This window comes from Ischnura elegans, chromosome 4 (assembly GCF_921293095.1).
Source record: "Ischnura elegans chromosome 4, ioIscEleg1.1, whole genome shotgun sequence".
NCBI lineage: Eukaryota > Metazoa > Arthropoda > Insecta > Odonata > Coenagrionidae > Ischnura > Ischnura elegans.
This window is the reverse complement of record NC_060249.1, coordinates 8020221-8036739: the sequence shown is the minus strand read 5'-3', so window position 1 is coordinate 8036739 and position 16519 is coordinate 8020221. Positions and strand designations below refer to the sequence as shown.

The window sequence follows — 16519 nt, the reverse complement described above, 5'->3', positions numbered from 1 at the left end:
AAAGTAATTTAATACATTTCGGGCTGGGCTTGGTTGGAGCATTTTATTTTTATTTGTTAACGGCTCGTGTTCTAACCTTTCCTATCACACTCCTATTGAGACATCTTGCTGGACAGTTAGTAGTTCTCTCGTGATAGATAAAATTCTTCCCTTTCTATTTGTTAATTTCTGGGAAATTTTCAAAAACTTTTCTGAAAAAGACTAGCTACAAGACCTTGAGCAGGTCCGAAGACACTGCCAGGTCAAGGATTACTAGGACCAGAGCAAGGAATGGTCGATACCATCATTAGCTGAATCATAGAATACTTGACTCACTCAGGTTACGTTTAGGTTTGCTCTGTTTTTACTATGGAAAGCAATGTTTTTCGCTTAACTGAAAACGTCGTTAAAACAAAATTACCGAGAAATGGTATGGAAGCATGGTTAGTTCCTGAAAATATAATTAATTTTTCTTTTATATTTCCGGAATATATTCAATTTGTTGCTATTTTACCTCAGGAAGTTAGGTTTTTTCGAAGAACATAATAGGAACATTGATATAAAAAACATTACACCATATTCAAATGAAAACGCGTGTTAAATTCCAAATCAATTGATTACATTTCCTTAATATGAACAATTTATGATCCCAATGAAATATTTTAAATGGAAAACCTCCGAGGAAATATGTATACATATAAATATTGGGGTATAGAGGGAGGGTATTTTGACGTTTAAACAATTGTATATTACCTTCACTGGTAGTATTTGAGCGCATTGTAAACCGTAGCAGTTAAACGCGTACCTTCGGCGCAAGATATACTATTGTTTTTTATTACAATCTCAATTTTAAAATAAGTGTTTATTTTTTTTACTCTGCGAAGTTTTTTGTCTACCATTTAAACATGCGTGTGCCAAATTTCATCGAATCTTATCTTATGGTTTTCATGGAGATGTTTTTTTTTTTTTGAATATTCATGAAAATTGTTTATTTAGAAATTTATGAGAAAGGGGAGTTTGCTGAAAATATAAAGGTATTTTTAATGTTACATCGAGTTGGTGGATTATTTTCAGGCAGTAAATGTCTGGTCTTTTGTGTTAAGCTAAAAAAAAGCCGACTAAGGAAGGCAAGAGGAAATAGAAGAAATCGAGCGGATTAAGATTGAATCAGTGGAAATTTGTTGAATTGAAATAAGAAATCAAAATCCACCGTCGCTCCAAATATATTGTTAGTTGTTACTCGTTCTATCCCGTTCTCTGCATTGAGTGCTATTATCAAACGTGGAGTCGAGTTTGTGACAGCAAACCATGCGAGACGGATACGCGAGGCTGAGAAGAAGCGATATGCCACTCGACAAGAGTCAGTGACGTCATGAACTTTTCAGTCAAAGTATATTTCCCGTCGATATTTCGCCGTTCATAGCTCGAGGGGAAGATGACGGATCAAAATACGGAAAATAAGGGTCTCTCTTGTTTTCCAAGGTTTATCGCAATCAACAACAACAGCAGTATGGTTCATGAAACCATTTTGAATGAAATGGAGGTTTTAAGTTATCTCGAGGGCATTGTCAATATATTTTACCCGACATGAGCCCATTTTTCGGAGCCTTCTGATCTTTACCCTCGCTCCCTCAAGCGACCTCGTACTTGAGTGGGGATTAATTTTTCTTTGAGGATGTGGGGGGGGGGGGGGTTAGAAGCGAAGACTTCAACACACTAGGCTCTGACACTCCCTGATAACATGATGTTAATCACCAAGCATGGCGCAAAACGGAAGTAGCCTATCCTGAATGAGTGAATTTCGCACAGCTTTGGCTTCCTTGAGGCTATGTTCTGCTCTTAGCTGTCCAAGCCAATCCAATTTTAGTGGAATTAACACAAAGGCTGACATTTGACATGAAAAAATAATTCAATTTAGTCGGGATTCAAATCCGGATCTCCCGATAGTCGATGAGCTATGCTACAGTTTACACCAAGGGGCCACCCACCTATATTTTACACGAATTTTGTTGGTCCAAGGTGTAAATTTGCACCCGTGCGCGTGACTGCGTGCTAAGTTAAATGTTTCGCGCGGTGTATTGCGTTGAATCACTGAGTGATCGGAGGTGAATGCTTTTCTCACTGCTTTCTGATCTCCAAAACCACCAGCATTCCTTTTTAGCATTCAGTATATCCACATGTTGCAATTGTATCTATCGTTGAAGTCACCTGCATGCGGATTCCGACACTAAGTGTTCGTCAATTGGATTGGGAGAATGTCTCATTCTAAAAATCTCTAATTTGTGCCACCGATGCCAATATTACAATTTCTTGCTCCGAGATGTAACGCAATTAAAAGTTTGCTCTTTCATTTCACGCGCTTTTATATCAATGCATGGATAAGTTCTTGAAAGAATAGCTTTCCAAGTAAAGCTACCGCTATTCGAGCGTTAATATACATCCTGATTTGATACAAAACCGTATTAATAAGTGCATATGTGATGATGAGTAACTGATAATAATTTCGGAAGCGTAGAAATGACTTTTCTTTCATGTTTTTATCTCTACTACAGCTGAATTGCAACTATTGGGGAAGTTCCCGTTTTTTTATTCTCCGTGTGTGTGTATGTTTGCGAGTAATAGAATCTGGTGTTGTACAGACCAGCAGTATACGGTATTGCCGTTATTGTAAACTGATTAAAAGGTCGAATTCATTTTACATCGACCCCTTTACTCTTTACTTACCTCTCGTTAGACTAACGACGGTTTTACTCCACGCCGATGATTTTCTAAGACAATCGAATAATTCGAAGGTAGATTCAAAATCTCATCGAATAATTCAATAATGAAAGGGACTTTTACCAATTTTATATCCCTGTCAAATGTTGAAGTGAATATCCTCTAATTACTATGAAATTTTCAAGGTGATAGCAATAGTTTTAAGCGTGTAATTCGCCATAAAAATACCAGTGAGGTAAAAGGTGTGCATCATCTTAAAAAAAATAATAGCTTTTTCCAGTCCCGTGTTGGTACAGGACCAGGGTGAGGAATTTCTCTCAATGATAGAAGATCAAGAGTTTTAACATGCGGAACTCACTCGATGTGAGGGTCTCCATTTTGTTCCCATGTGCCAACGGGATCGCTTTAATCTGCCATTGGCGCCCAAGCGCCGTCATTCTCGGAAAGGGATCAAGTGTACTGCAGCCCAGATACATCCTTAATTGGGGCTACCCACTCCCCCGTTGTGGACCCAGCTTTTCTCCCCTTACGTAACGAATTATTCCTTTAAGATTCAAGTGTTCGCGGGAGGTCCTGGCGGGAGGGGTGCGATGGGAACCGTGTTGAGGCACGGGAGGGCGGGCAAAGGGGCTGCTCTACTCTCCTCACCCACCCTGGTCGCCGATTGTGCGGGAGATATGCCTTATTTGTGTGCGTGTCAGACTCCCAAAGGAATACAAACAATAACAGGGACGGGAGGCGCGAGCGAGATAGGCCACACTCGCACTGCCCACCACATATCCACTATGCGCCCTCCAAGTCCTTCTCTTTTTATGCGCAGATTCTCCGGGTGCGTGTGTGCGTGCAGTTGTCTGGATGTGATCGTCCGGTGACCTGAGTTTTCCTCGCAACGGATACGAATGAATTCTGGATTTTAATCGCTGATGAATTGAAAAAGGTGATGCCCAACTGGACCAGGATTTCTACTAGGATATTGCTTAGCAGGAGGACCAACCTATCATATTAAAAACCTGTATTCCGTCGCTGAGGTCTCCTCATTCAAGGTGAGATATGCTCTAAACTCTAATATCACGGGTTTTCATTTCAAAATTCGTTTAAAATGGGCGTTGAACGGCTGGCTTGCTGGAGATCTTATTGTTTCTCAGTAAATTATCGGTTCTTTTCGTAATCGGAGAGCGGAAGATTCAAATATCTCAAATCAAAACTTTTAACATTTTCTAAGCAAACAACTCGAAGAAAGAGAGTAATCATTATTATTCAACAATCCGAAAATTTATGTTGCTGGTGGTTTTCGGGTATTGCTGTGTAGAAAACATTTTAACTCGACGTTTCACTCCTCCTACTGGGAGCGTTATCAAGAGAATGGAAGGAATTTATACTCGTCCCGAGCTTATATATGTTTTTTTCCGCTACCCATTGTTGTGCCGGATTTGAATTTTAGCCGATAGCCGTTGGCCATTATATTGTGCTAGGAACCCTCCTAGCACAATATAATGGCCAACGGCTATCGGCTAAAATTCAAATCCGGCACAACAATGGGTAGCGGAAAAAAACATATATAAGCTCGGGACGAGTATAAATTCCTTCCATTCTCTTGATAACGCTCCCAGTAGGAGGAGTGAAACGTCGAGTTAAAATGTTTTCTACACAGCAATACCCGAAAACCACCAGCAACATAGATAAAAGAAGCTGTGAAAGTCTTCAGACGAAAATCCGAAAATTTGTTTAGCACCTATCTCCACTCGGCTCTCTTAAAAGCTTAAATTGTTGTTATGTATCCTCTATTTTATCCTTAATGGCCTATATAACTCATTCGGCTCCGCCCTTAGACGTATTGTCTTCATCAGGCCATCGTACCTTATGATCTCATGTGGCCAATTAGATTGACCCGTCGTTTTTATTGCACTTTCAGAAGACTTATATTTTCTACCACTCTTCTTAGTCATTATTATCTTCCATATTACTCACTCAGTCGATATATTATATCTTCATCGTTCATCCGTGGCACCACATTTCGAATAATTCATTTCCGCGATTTTGCGCTTTAGATTTGACGATTGGTGATCTTTGGCTACTCGTCCTAGCGTCCTATATTTCTTTTCTATCAGTTTCATGGTATACGGGTCATGTGCTCTCCTTTCGGGTTTGTATCGACTTCCACCTTATCAGAGTACTCGTCCTTTTTGATATAACCGCACTGATATATCACGGTTTTCAAACGTTTCATTAAACTGGTTGGTGCAAAAAACGAAGTGTATTTGGTTGTTATGGAAATTGCAATAAACACCTACTCCTCAATTTTTTTCCACAAAAACGGACTATCCATGCTAAAATTATCCGGGAATTGCGTTCAAATGCAATGCATTATTTTACAGGATTAAGTGGCGATACGAGTCAAAGTAATGGAAAAAATATTAATAACAGCTCGGGTACATTTGCCATAAAAAACTGATTTAACGTTGATTATGCCGTATGAATCGTGGCAAAATAAGATGAAAGCACTTTTCATCTTTTAGAGTTATCAGCAAGATTATGCGCTAATTTAAGTAAAATATAATGACTCTACGATCAACACAAATAGCTGGAAAAAGAACTAAATAAAAAATGAAAACAATCCAAAATTTGATTACACGAATGATAATTTTAATCTCGTTGGCTCTCATGGCTGAACGTTTCCTCAATTTCATACGTGAAAAGTATTTTTTCTGATTCGGGCAGTCGCATAAAAATATTTTGAATAATTTTAGCTTACATAAATGCATTGGATTTTGTAAATGTAAAAATAGCTGCAGAAGTCTAATTCAGAGGTGATGATGGTGCTCTGCTGAGAATAAATTAATGCATACTTACAGCATAGAAATCATGTCATCCATGGATAGTATTGCACCTCCCTTTTTTTAGCGAAGTATTGAATACTGGATCCAATGCTTCTTTTAAATTTGAGAATATTTATTTAATTTGTTCCATAAATTAATGGCTGGTCAATTTAATTTAATTGAGAAAAATAAATTGATGGCACAAGATTCTAGAAAAAATTGACAAGGAAAAGAGATTTAATATTGCTGTTTCATCAAAAATACTCATTATCTGCCGTGATTTGAAAATCCATCGTCGCAGAATGGCGCAAAGTAAGGCTTTCTCCCGGGCAGTGTCTTAGTAAGCACGACCTACGTCTCCTGTGTCACAATGTGGACTTGAGGCGTTGGCAACGACTTCGTTTCGAACAGACTGAGACCCAAGCCGGAAGATATTGGACTGGTTTAGTAACTGGCAGCATATCTAACCGGCTATCGGGATATTTGGATTTCAATCCCGGTGAAACAAAATGTTTATTTTATAGCGAATATCATAATTGGTGTAAACTTGAGCTGTTGAATTAATGGAAAATTTCAGCCCATAAAAAACAATTAGATGCATGCATATAGTATTTTTATTTTGTTTCCACTGAATTTGGTCGTAAAGAGTTGATAGATGTTGATAGTTGGTAGTCTACCTTCTTGAAGGATTAATTCTGCTGAGTTATGGTGATGAGCGCGTTAAATGGTTCATAATTAATCATATCTCGATGAAATTTGAGGCGGCGCGCCTGAATGGGGAATAAGAATCCGTATCCGTCGTCATCTCCCCCTGTGGCTCATTTCCATTGGTCGGCGGAGAAATTGGGAGCGCCAGCAGGGAAACTGGGTCTCATGGTTGCGGTTGCTCATTCGTCGCTGCCACACCGACCGCCACCAAAGCCAGCCACATGGCCCGGCGCCTCCCCCGACGCACGGTACGCAGAGGAGGAGGCACCGCGGATTTTATTTAATCTTTTTTGGGCGCATTTTAATTCATCGGGAATCAAAAGTGTCCACAGCGTGGCGACGAGTACTTAGCGATTCTCTTAATAACAAAATTATAATAATAATAATAATATACTACGTATAAATATATCCCGCTATATGGAAGGTAGGGGGTTAATTGATATACAGCAGATTCTCAAAAATCGAATTCATGGATTAAAACATTTCTTTTACAATAAATCAAACAGTTCGATGCTGCACAAATCAATAGTATATGCCGACAATAAATTAACACCATTAAACTTAAAAATGGCACGACCTATGGAACAACCAACTCAAGAACCGTTCTATTGAATGGAAAGGTAGAACTATTGGCCCAGAAGGAATTACATGGACGAAACATCAATGACCTCAATCAACCATTTGTTGATAAAATCTCATAAAAAAATGGCTGTTATTGGGTGAACTTTATGGAGAAACCGAAGGGTTCAAACTTGCAATACAAGGCCAGGTTATTCACACTAAAAATTATGCATAGTACATCCTGAGTGATAAAGGCATAACGGATGACAAATGTAGAAGGGGTTTTCAAGTGCCAGAAACAATCCAACACATTATATCTGGCTGTAAGATGTTAGCTAATACAGAATACCTATTTAAGTAGACATAATCAAGTAGCAAAAATTATCCAACAAAAACTGGCCTACCAACACAAGTTAATAGATACCAAGACCCCATACTATGAATACCACCCCGAAACAATGCTAGAAAACAGCGCAGTTAACATTTCGCAACAGAGCGCATCACTACTATTTGCCAATCCAAACAGATAAAACTATAGTTAATAACAGACCAGGTATAATGTTGGTTGACAAGAAACATAGAACTTGTTACATGTTTGATATTGCTGTGCCACTGTCGCATAACATCGAAAAGACAATAGCTGGAAAAATAAATAAGTACTAAGAATTGGCAATAGAAATAAAAAGAATATGGAATATAGAACAGGTTTATATAGCTCTACTAGTCATCTCAGCTACCGGTGTCATCCCAAAACATATACAAAACAGTTTCAAAATACTCAACCTTCATCCAAATACATACATCAAACTGTAAAAGGCTTTAATAATTTCAACCTGTCATATCACGAGAAAATTTCTCAACGCAGTTCAACAGTAAAGTTACCTTGGTGAGAACCTGTACTCTTTACACTAAAACAACTCAGTGAAAACTGAAGTAATTTTAAAGTATATACTAATTAAACGTTTTATTACACCATACAAAAAATTAAATTTCAATTATAAATAGAGAGTAATTTTGGGCAGCCTTGAAGTAGAACCTGTTTAAGGCTACGATCAAATGATAATACACTATGGCTTTACTTAAAGACTCATGTAGCTCGAGAAGTAATACCACGCCTATCTCTGAACAGTGCAAGTGCATATCTTAAAGCTACATTCTAAGAGTTTATTTATAATTAATTTACATCGATATGGACAACAATGATTGCTCTGCGCTATCTTAGGAGAGAAGTGAAGAATGTGCATTTTCCAAAAGTTTATTCACAGAATTTGAAATAGTGCATTACTGGGATAATACATTGTAACATATACCTTTGGTCATACATACAAAAAACATCTTTTAAACAATATAAAGTCTGGTTTTGGTAAGGGTACACTTTTTTTACGCAGGGCATAGCGAGAAGGCAGGCACTGAAATATATCAGTGGAATCTTATTCTCAATATTGCTGTTCAAAGTTTCCCATCGCGGTAATGGCATTGAAAATCAGTAATTTGGTAAACAGCACAATCACGGATTTAATTTCCAGTTTACAGACCCAATTGCATCTTATTTATCCATGAAATTCGGATCTCTTTGTTCGTGAGCGACGTGTGTGGCGCTTTTGGTCAATCCCCTTGCTCGTGGATGCGCTGCGGCAAGGGGCGATGACTGCACACGTCGATCCTAATGGACTGTCCTCCGGCCTTATGTGCGTGGACTCCCTCGTGTCAGGGCATCGATCATTTTGTCGAGGTAGAAGGCACTTTGGATGCGGCGAAAACGATGGAACCCTGGGCCCTCGAGCGCACTATTCTTGATACATAATACAAAAATTGATTTCATTGAATCATCTCACATAAAACTTTTAATTTTGTGTTTTTATTTGTTTTAGTTTCTATCCAAATTTTTTAGTTTTTAATTTAAACCAAACTTTTCAAAATTTTCCCGCACGAAGGCCGCAATTCGGACTGGAGCACCACACAGTTCATACAAAAAAGTATTAAAAAATATGCCATATTTTTGCTAATTTATTTGATCAATAAGAGTCAACAATCCAAAGATCGTCTTGACGCAGCACTGCATACCTCTCTCCTGTTTGCTAGTCTTTATAGAGCGACGTATTTCTTTTCTTTTTCATCCTTTAGAACCCTTTGTCCTATGTAACTCATTTGGGGCCGTCCCTTGCCCTTCTTCCCTTCTACCTTTTCCTTCTAATATTGTTTTCATCAGACCGTCATGCCTCACAATGTGGCCGTCTTCTCCTTGAGTGAAATTTTCCATGTAATTCATTGTATTTGTATACTCAGGTTTACATTAGCTTTCTCAGTAGGTTTTCGCAGGTTTTTCACGCCCCCCTTCTTGTGTGGGCGTTTTCCTGCAGTGGGTTTTTTCCAATAAGGACGACAGTCAATACCCTTAGGTTTTTCCCACGTTCACTAACATCTTTTTACACTTGGTCAATAGTAACTTTGTTAAATTATAATGCTAATTGTTGATTGAAAATGGAACTTCTACTTATTTTTATGTAATTTCTCTGCATTTAATTTCATGAGCAATTTGACAATGTATTTAACTGCATATATTTAATGTTTGACGAGGGGTTAGATGGAAGATGGGACTTTCTAGTCACAATCTCGCCCAATAAAGACGTATTATTATTATTATTAGAAGAACCCTCTCTTCTCCCACTCTTCTTAGCACTTCCTCATTAATTACTCGGTCGATCCATTTTATTTTCATCATTCTTCAGTAGCACCACGTTTCGCACACTTCCACACTTGACTTCTCTACTGTTGACAACGTTAACTGTCAGATTCTTGCTGGATCAATAATTGTAAGAATCGATTCGACGAAACTGGAAGCCCAACTGATTGATGATCGACTTGTTTTTGTACAATGACTCATGAGCCATTCGATTTACGTGGGCATTCGAACAATTTGAACGAATTAATCGCGAACGGCTCATCACCAGCACGGACAACTGGAGTAACTTTGGCCCAGTGACGTAAAACAATTCATAGTTCTTTCATAGTATTGGCATTTCGCATTGAGTTATCGACTTAGTTGTAGCGTCGTTTGACAGGTGACAGTTATGACTCTTCGTCTTATGAAGGTTAATAAATTAACATTCTGATGGAGGTTGGGAGTAAATTTTGAACATTAACTGGTCATATATACATTATGCATTGAAACGGTGCAATTTAATGTGATTTTTCCTAGCAGAAATGTTTTTTTTCATTTTTATCTGAATAAAATACACTTACTGGTTTAAATCAAGGAACACTTTAAAACAGAATACTAAGAGGTATTATGTGTGGGGCATCTTTGCTTCAATTCATTTTTTAGAACTAGATGTGTACTTTTTTTATTAGATTGGGCCAAAGTTACCCCCATTCAAGGTAAATTTGGCCAAATTTGAAAAGAAATCTGGGTTATTAAATTAGTTAGAGATCCAGAAACAGTCTTACATTGAAGATATATGATCTGTCATTAATTTTTACCATGCATTCATGAATTGTAATGTTAGATGAGTTTTTTCCCGAGAAATGATGAGAAGTTGAAGTCTAATTTATCCCGGTGAACGGTGGCAATTTGGACCTGGCATGCAGTGGCTGGTCTCGCGGTTTGTGACATACCCCTGACCCCCAGCCCCCCCCCCACCTCACCCGCTGCATCGCCGCGTGGCACAGCAGTGGCTCCCTCTTTCGTCTCTCTTTGTCTCGGGTGGAAGCGGGGATGAAGATTGTGTGGGAGACGCGATTGCCTACTGAGACCCCAGACTCTTTGAATGATCTACTCACGATACACACCATTAACATTGCTTTCATCCCACTGCTTATTCAATACATTATAACCTTTAATTCAATATTAGCATTTATTTTTGTTTATCATTATTTTGTATTTCTTTAAATTTAAGCCAAGGGTCTCCAAAATTTTCAGCCTGGAATCGGGTTTCTATGGTGACTTCCTTTGTTGTTAAATGAAAAAATAAGAGAGGTGCAATTTCGCAATCGTCTGGTGCAGAAAGACTTTATCCGACAAATTAATAAAATAGAGAAGAAAGCTGCGCTACCCTTGAGAAACAAAAAAAAATGGACAGCGTAGCTCAGTGTTAAACGAATTAGACTGGCAGCCGCTAGAGACTCTGAGTCTGCGCGCTTCCTTGAGCAATGGCCGAACGGATGGATAGGTATGGAAATTTGTTTTCTCCTGAACAATAGAGGACTTCAATACATGATTGTTGGAATCGTTTAGAGCATTTTCTTTTCATTTGTTAACGGCTGGTTTTCTAACACCCCCTGCCACACGCCTTTTGAGGCTGCTTGTTGGGCAGTATGTAGATATAGAGTGCTGGCTTCCCACTCTGTGGGTCCAGGTTCAAATACCGGCGCGCCGGTAATTTAGTTTTATAATATACAATATCTAATTTAGTCTTATAAAATACCTACATCATTTGTATTTACTATCGCGGAAATAATTTTAAATTTCATTGTCTTTTTTGAATTATCGATTGTTTAAACAAAATGTGAAATAGCATTAAAAGTATTGCAAATACATAAAATATAAACTTGATTGTTTCTGGCTTTACTTTTTGGAAATCAATTCTTAATAATAAAACGTTATTGTACTTTTCCACACGATTTAATTGAACAAAAACAAAAATAAACTAACTGTTATTATAACGGTTTCTGTACCTGATGATGTCGCCTCTGCGACGAAACCGGTCGTATTAATTAAATCGTGTGGAAAAGTGCAATAACGTTTTATTATTAACATAAAATATAGTTCAAAATTCAGAATTAGTGAATAAAAAACTATTGAAGTAAATCTTTGCAATACATATATATTGGTGATAATAACAGCGTTATTAATTTTGGCCAGATTTATTCGATTTGGGACCACTGTGGTGGATATTTTTCAGACTATCCGATCTCTACTTAAAAGAGTTTCGTGGAGGGTAATTCAAGTACAGCACTCCGTCCGTTTGATGGGACGTTCAGCCATGCCGCCATTCGTTGAGATCATGCCATTGCCGACGCTGGGTTTCTCTCCACTCTTCCTTTCCTACCCTAAACTCTTGACATAAATGACCTCAGCTGTCGGTCGCTAAATCCAGATACCACACCATACTTTAAAACCTGGGGGTCGCACTGCAAACGGCATTTTGGGTGCCGGCTACTTAATTTAGGTCCAAATACAAAATGGCCGAAGGAAAATACACCGGTGTACCGGTTCTCCTGAATCTCCCGAATCGAAAGAATCATTTTTATTGAAGCGCAGTTAATACGATAAAATAAACGTGACTTTACCTGAAATGAATTTTAAACTACGAATCTTCAATACAACGATTAGCGAAGTAGAAAGGGTGGTGTACATATTTACCCAATCAGTATAACATTTGTGGCTTGGTGGATTGTTGCTTCTAGAGAAAACTCAGTGGAATGTTTTCTCTGTATTTCTACTGTATTTCAGCAAATATTTTGGTGTTGTTTTTAAAAAAATCTCTGAGGGCCAATATTGGATTGACTGCTATCATTCAAAATAATTCATCACTTCAATCATTCAATAACAGTCGTCAATCCGATGAATTGTTCGACAGAGCTCCTCTCTCGACTCTCCTATCCGGTTAAGCTGTCAACGCTAAAACAATGTTTCTGTTGAACGTCGCCCATCACCCGATAACTCATTTGAGGCCTTCCTCTTCCGTTCTTCCCTTCCACCTCTCCTTCAGCGATAATTTCCAACGAAGCACCGTGTCTTATGCTGTCGCCAATTGAGTTGTCCCGTTCTCTACTTAAGGTCTCCAAAAGACTTTTCACTGACTCTTGTTTGAACTTCTAAGTTACTCACGATTTTCCATTTGCTCTTAGTTATAACACCATTACTAACTATTTACTAACATTTGAATGCTTCCAGTCTAAATTTTTCTGCTGCTGCCATCGTCCATATCTCATTATCTAAAAGAAATTAGGCTCCAAATGTAGGTCCCTTTTAAGTGTCCCTTTTCAGTGTCCCTTAATGCTTCCATACTTCAACGCTTATATTCCCAACTGAGACTCCTCTCCTTGACGAATTCCCCATTCGCTTCAGCTAATCTGCTGACTTTTAGAATTCCGTCAGAGCAAAATAAACATTAGAATTTTTTTCTGATCTCTGCCAATTATATGACTGCAATGTCATCGGCAATTGCAGGTAGATAGTGTTTTCACCACATGACTTCATTCCTGGTAAATAATCTAGGATAAAATTGATAGAATTTTGAGTGAAAGTTCCGGGGCAGAGCGCACTCTTTTCTCACTTTCATCTGTATTTTTTGCGTCTTCGCAGCTGGGTCCAGATTTTAACGCAGCTTCTTGTTTTTTTTCAATAAATTTTGGATAAGTCTGAGGTCATTATGGAGCACTTCTTTTCCTTTCAAAAGTTTGACTGCGTGCCTTCTAGAAACTTCTTCCTCTCAGTTTGTCCGAGTCAGGGAGTGACTGGCATTCTTAAAATGCGACAAATTGAGACGGTGAAAGCGGTGAGACTGCTTTGGCGTTTTTTTTCGATTCGAAGTCATTAATTCAGCGAGGGGACACATTAATGGGGCAAAAATAGCATGGGAATTATGTCAATGTTTACATTTATCACTTGAACGTTTTCGGTGTTGGCGTAGTCTACAGCGGAACTACCAGGGCCCGTATCTCTCTCCCCCCCAAAGTTTTCTTTATTGTTTTCCCAAATTCTTGTTGTCTTTGACTAAAGATCTATATTCCATCTTGACGACGTGTTTGCCTATAGATTAATCCTACGCAGTCCTCTCTTTTTTTGTCTTCCATTTGGTTCCGTGAAGGTCAGCGCGGGAATCGGCCAGTCGACCCAGAAGTCATCATTGCCGTTCGTTGGGTGTATGTATAGCAATACAGAGGGACTCCGTGGTAATATTGAGTGGTAAAGAGAGGTTGTAAATTTTGAATCTAATATTTCAATACCATTGGATAGTTTATGGTAAAAAAGAGAACGACTCACGTGGTGGTTCAGCGAAGGAAACTTGACCACCAACCCTGAATGGAGCTGTGTTTATTGCGTCTATGTATGTCATTCATTGTAGTTGTTGTCTTGTTATCAGTCATATGTATGTCATATATGTCGTTCATTGAAGTCAAAAACGACTTTGTCTAAGATTCGATTATGTGCTTTACTTTATTGTTACTGCGGATTACTTAGATTAATTTTAGCGGAAAAATTATTTTAAAGGCTTGTTTTTTAGACATCTGTTTAAAGAGAATTTCATGGTGCATTAGTGGAGCAAGTGTTGATAAGGAGAGCAAGGATCAATGATGGGAGCATTCATGTGATTTGATTTACTCGCATTGAATGTGTTATTTTTTGCTCGTGTTTTCTGAAACACGGGATGGGTTTGCTCCGTTTACAGTGCCCGTTGAACGTTGGAGATAAATATTGAGAGTTATTTAAGGCTTCGTGAAGAAGAATTCTAATGTATTGGTAAATGACAATTTACTGGCCATTTTCAAGGTATACTTCTATTTCAATTCACCACCAGCTTCAATGCATTTTGTATACTATCTTCATTACAAATTGTATTGTAACGGTCATGCAGTAAATTAAAATATTCGTGAAAAATCGCCATTAACTTCGTATTTACTAACTTGAATATAAATAATGTTGCGAGTGAAAAGGTTGAAAAATTATACCTCCAGGAATTTAGAAAATTTTGCATTATTACTGTATCAAACCGAATTCCCGAATTATGGAAAGTTTTCCAAAAATCTACATCTGATGTGAGGAAGGACCTTTAATTAGCTCCATGTAAGATCTCGGCCGAATTTTGAAATCACCAAAATATTACTTATATTATAGGTGTGGTACATACTTAAGGTAATGTTGTCAAGAAGTTAAATAACATATTTTAAGCCAATGAGGAAGGTGGATTTTTCAGCGTCCGTATGGAAAGTATTTTGATGAAGTAGGCTATTGACTTGGCTTTTTAACTTACATAAAGTAAAATCCTTTTCATATCTCTTACTGTGAATCACAATTTGAAAAAGAGTTCCTTATTTCTCAACTAGGTTTTTGCAATTTTTCTCTTGTAATGCCTGTGTTTTCTTAGATATTATTCATTACCTTTTTTAGAGATGTAAATTAGATATAATGCAGTGATACACGCTCAAAGACTTCAGTATTATTCCCTCCATAGCTCGAGCCTGGCTTCAGTCCTTTGTACCACCTTTTGTACAAATATTTCGAAATATGAACCAAGACATAACCAGTCTTTGGAAAATGGTTTCATCAATTTATTGACTATACAATGTAAAAAGACGCATAATTAAGTATCAGTAAGTAATTATTTTAAAGAATATATATTATGGTACCTACCGTATTAGCATGTTGTTGTTCTTCAGTTTTGCTTAGTGGACCCTGGTAAATATATAACTTTATTTATCTGTCAAATTTGAAAAATTTTCATAAAGTTTTTTTCATAAACAGTTTTCTTTGCATTGAAGAAACAGAAATTTTTGCAAAGGTTTGCTCAATGTTCTCTGAAAATTTCGAGTTACTAGCGTAAGTTTTGAACGTGCACTACGTCACGAGGAACATAGGAATAAATACGACTATTAGAGAGGGAGGGTTGCGTCCTAATAAACTAATAGGTCACCAATTGATAGCTAGAATATAAATATAGCGAGGATACTGGACCGGCCCAATTAGAAATTAACGTTTGCGTAATTCATTGGCTTCACCCCATGCATTCTAGGACTTACCATCTGAGTACTTACCTCAACGGAAGAAGTGTGGTGTAAATCCCTTCCAATATTCACATTAGAAATTTAATGAACTGAATTAAAACTTGGCTTTGTATATGTACATTTGTTTGCTTGAAAACCTGCCGGAATCGTGGAGCTGTTGGGTTGAATGCAGTGTTATGATAATTTTCATGAACTTGGCTTGTTCCCTTTGAGGCCGATGAAGAACGTATGCTAGTAGTTGCTGTCTTCTCTCTGTCGCATTGAATTCAATAGTATACAATAGTAAAGGCTGTTAGTAAAGAATTAAAGGGATTTCTTTTTGTCCCTATTGTTCTGATAGCTGTTGTTCATTAGACACTTATTTTTTTACCATGGTCTTGCTAAATTTTCTTCTTAAAATTAGTAAACATTGCTTTTCTTTAAGCTTTTTAGTCAAATTTGCTTTTAATTTCTCATGTACTACACATAACTCAAATGTAGTTGTTAGGAATACATTGGATGATTTCGAACGCTGTAAATTGAATTCTTGAGCTGGATCAATATCAGCGAATGCTGGTGATTAATGTATAAAAATATTTCTCCTGTGGGAAAAAGTTCATTTTCGTATTTTACGTGGCTTAATAATTAAAGAATATATTTCGATGCTAGTACGATTGTAACATTCTTGAAACATTTTACTGGTCGTATAATAGGTTTCGCCTGTAAGAAGCATCTTAAGGAAAGAATTAAAATAGGCGATGTTTAATACTTCGACCTCTGTAATTTTTTCTGGTTTTCCCGAAGGTTGTTCGTTGGTGATGATGCTTGTAAGTAATCTTGAACAATTTTTGCATTTTACAGTTCGTTAGAGCCTTAGTTACACAGGTTATGGTGGCAAAATGTTTGCTAAAAAGACTTAAAACCATGATATAATATGATTTACAAGTAAAATAAAATGTTAATACAATAAAATGAGGACAGGAAGATATGATAACAGGCAGGCAATCCAGGCGTTTAATATTGGTCTTAGG

At 37.6% G+C, this 16519-nt stretch overlaps 1 long non-coding RNA gene across 1 annotated transcript in view; it reads left to right on the top strand.

Moving 5' to 3' along the window:
* Window positions 1-16519, top strand: part of LOC124157032 — a 197278-nt gene that overhangs the window by 140627 nt on the left and 40132 nt on the right. Inside the window, exon 3 of the long non-coding RNA XR_006864521.1 lies at window positions 3518-3740. This is a non-coding gene — a long non-coding RNA (uncharacterized LOC124157032). The remainder of the gene's footprint in view (window positions 1-3517; window positions 3741-16519) is intronic.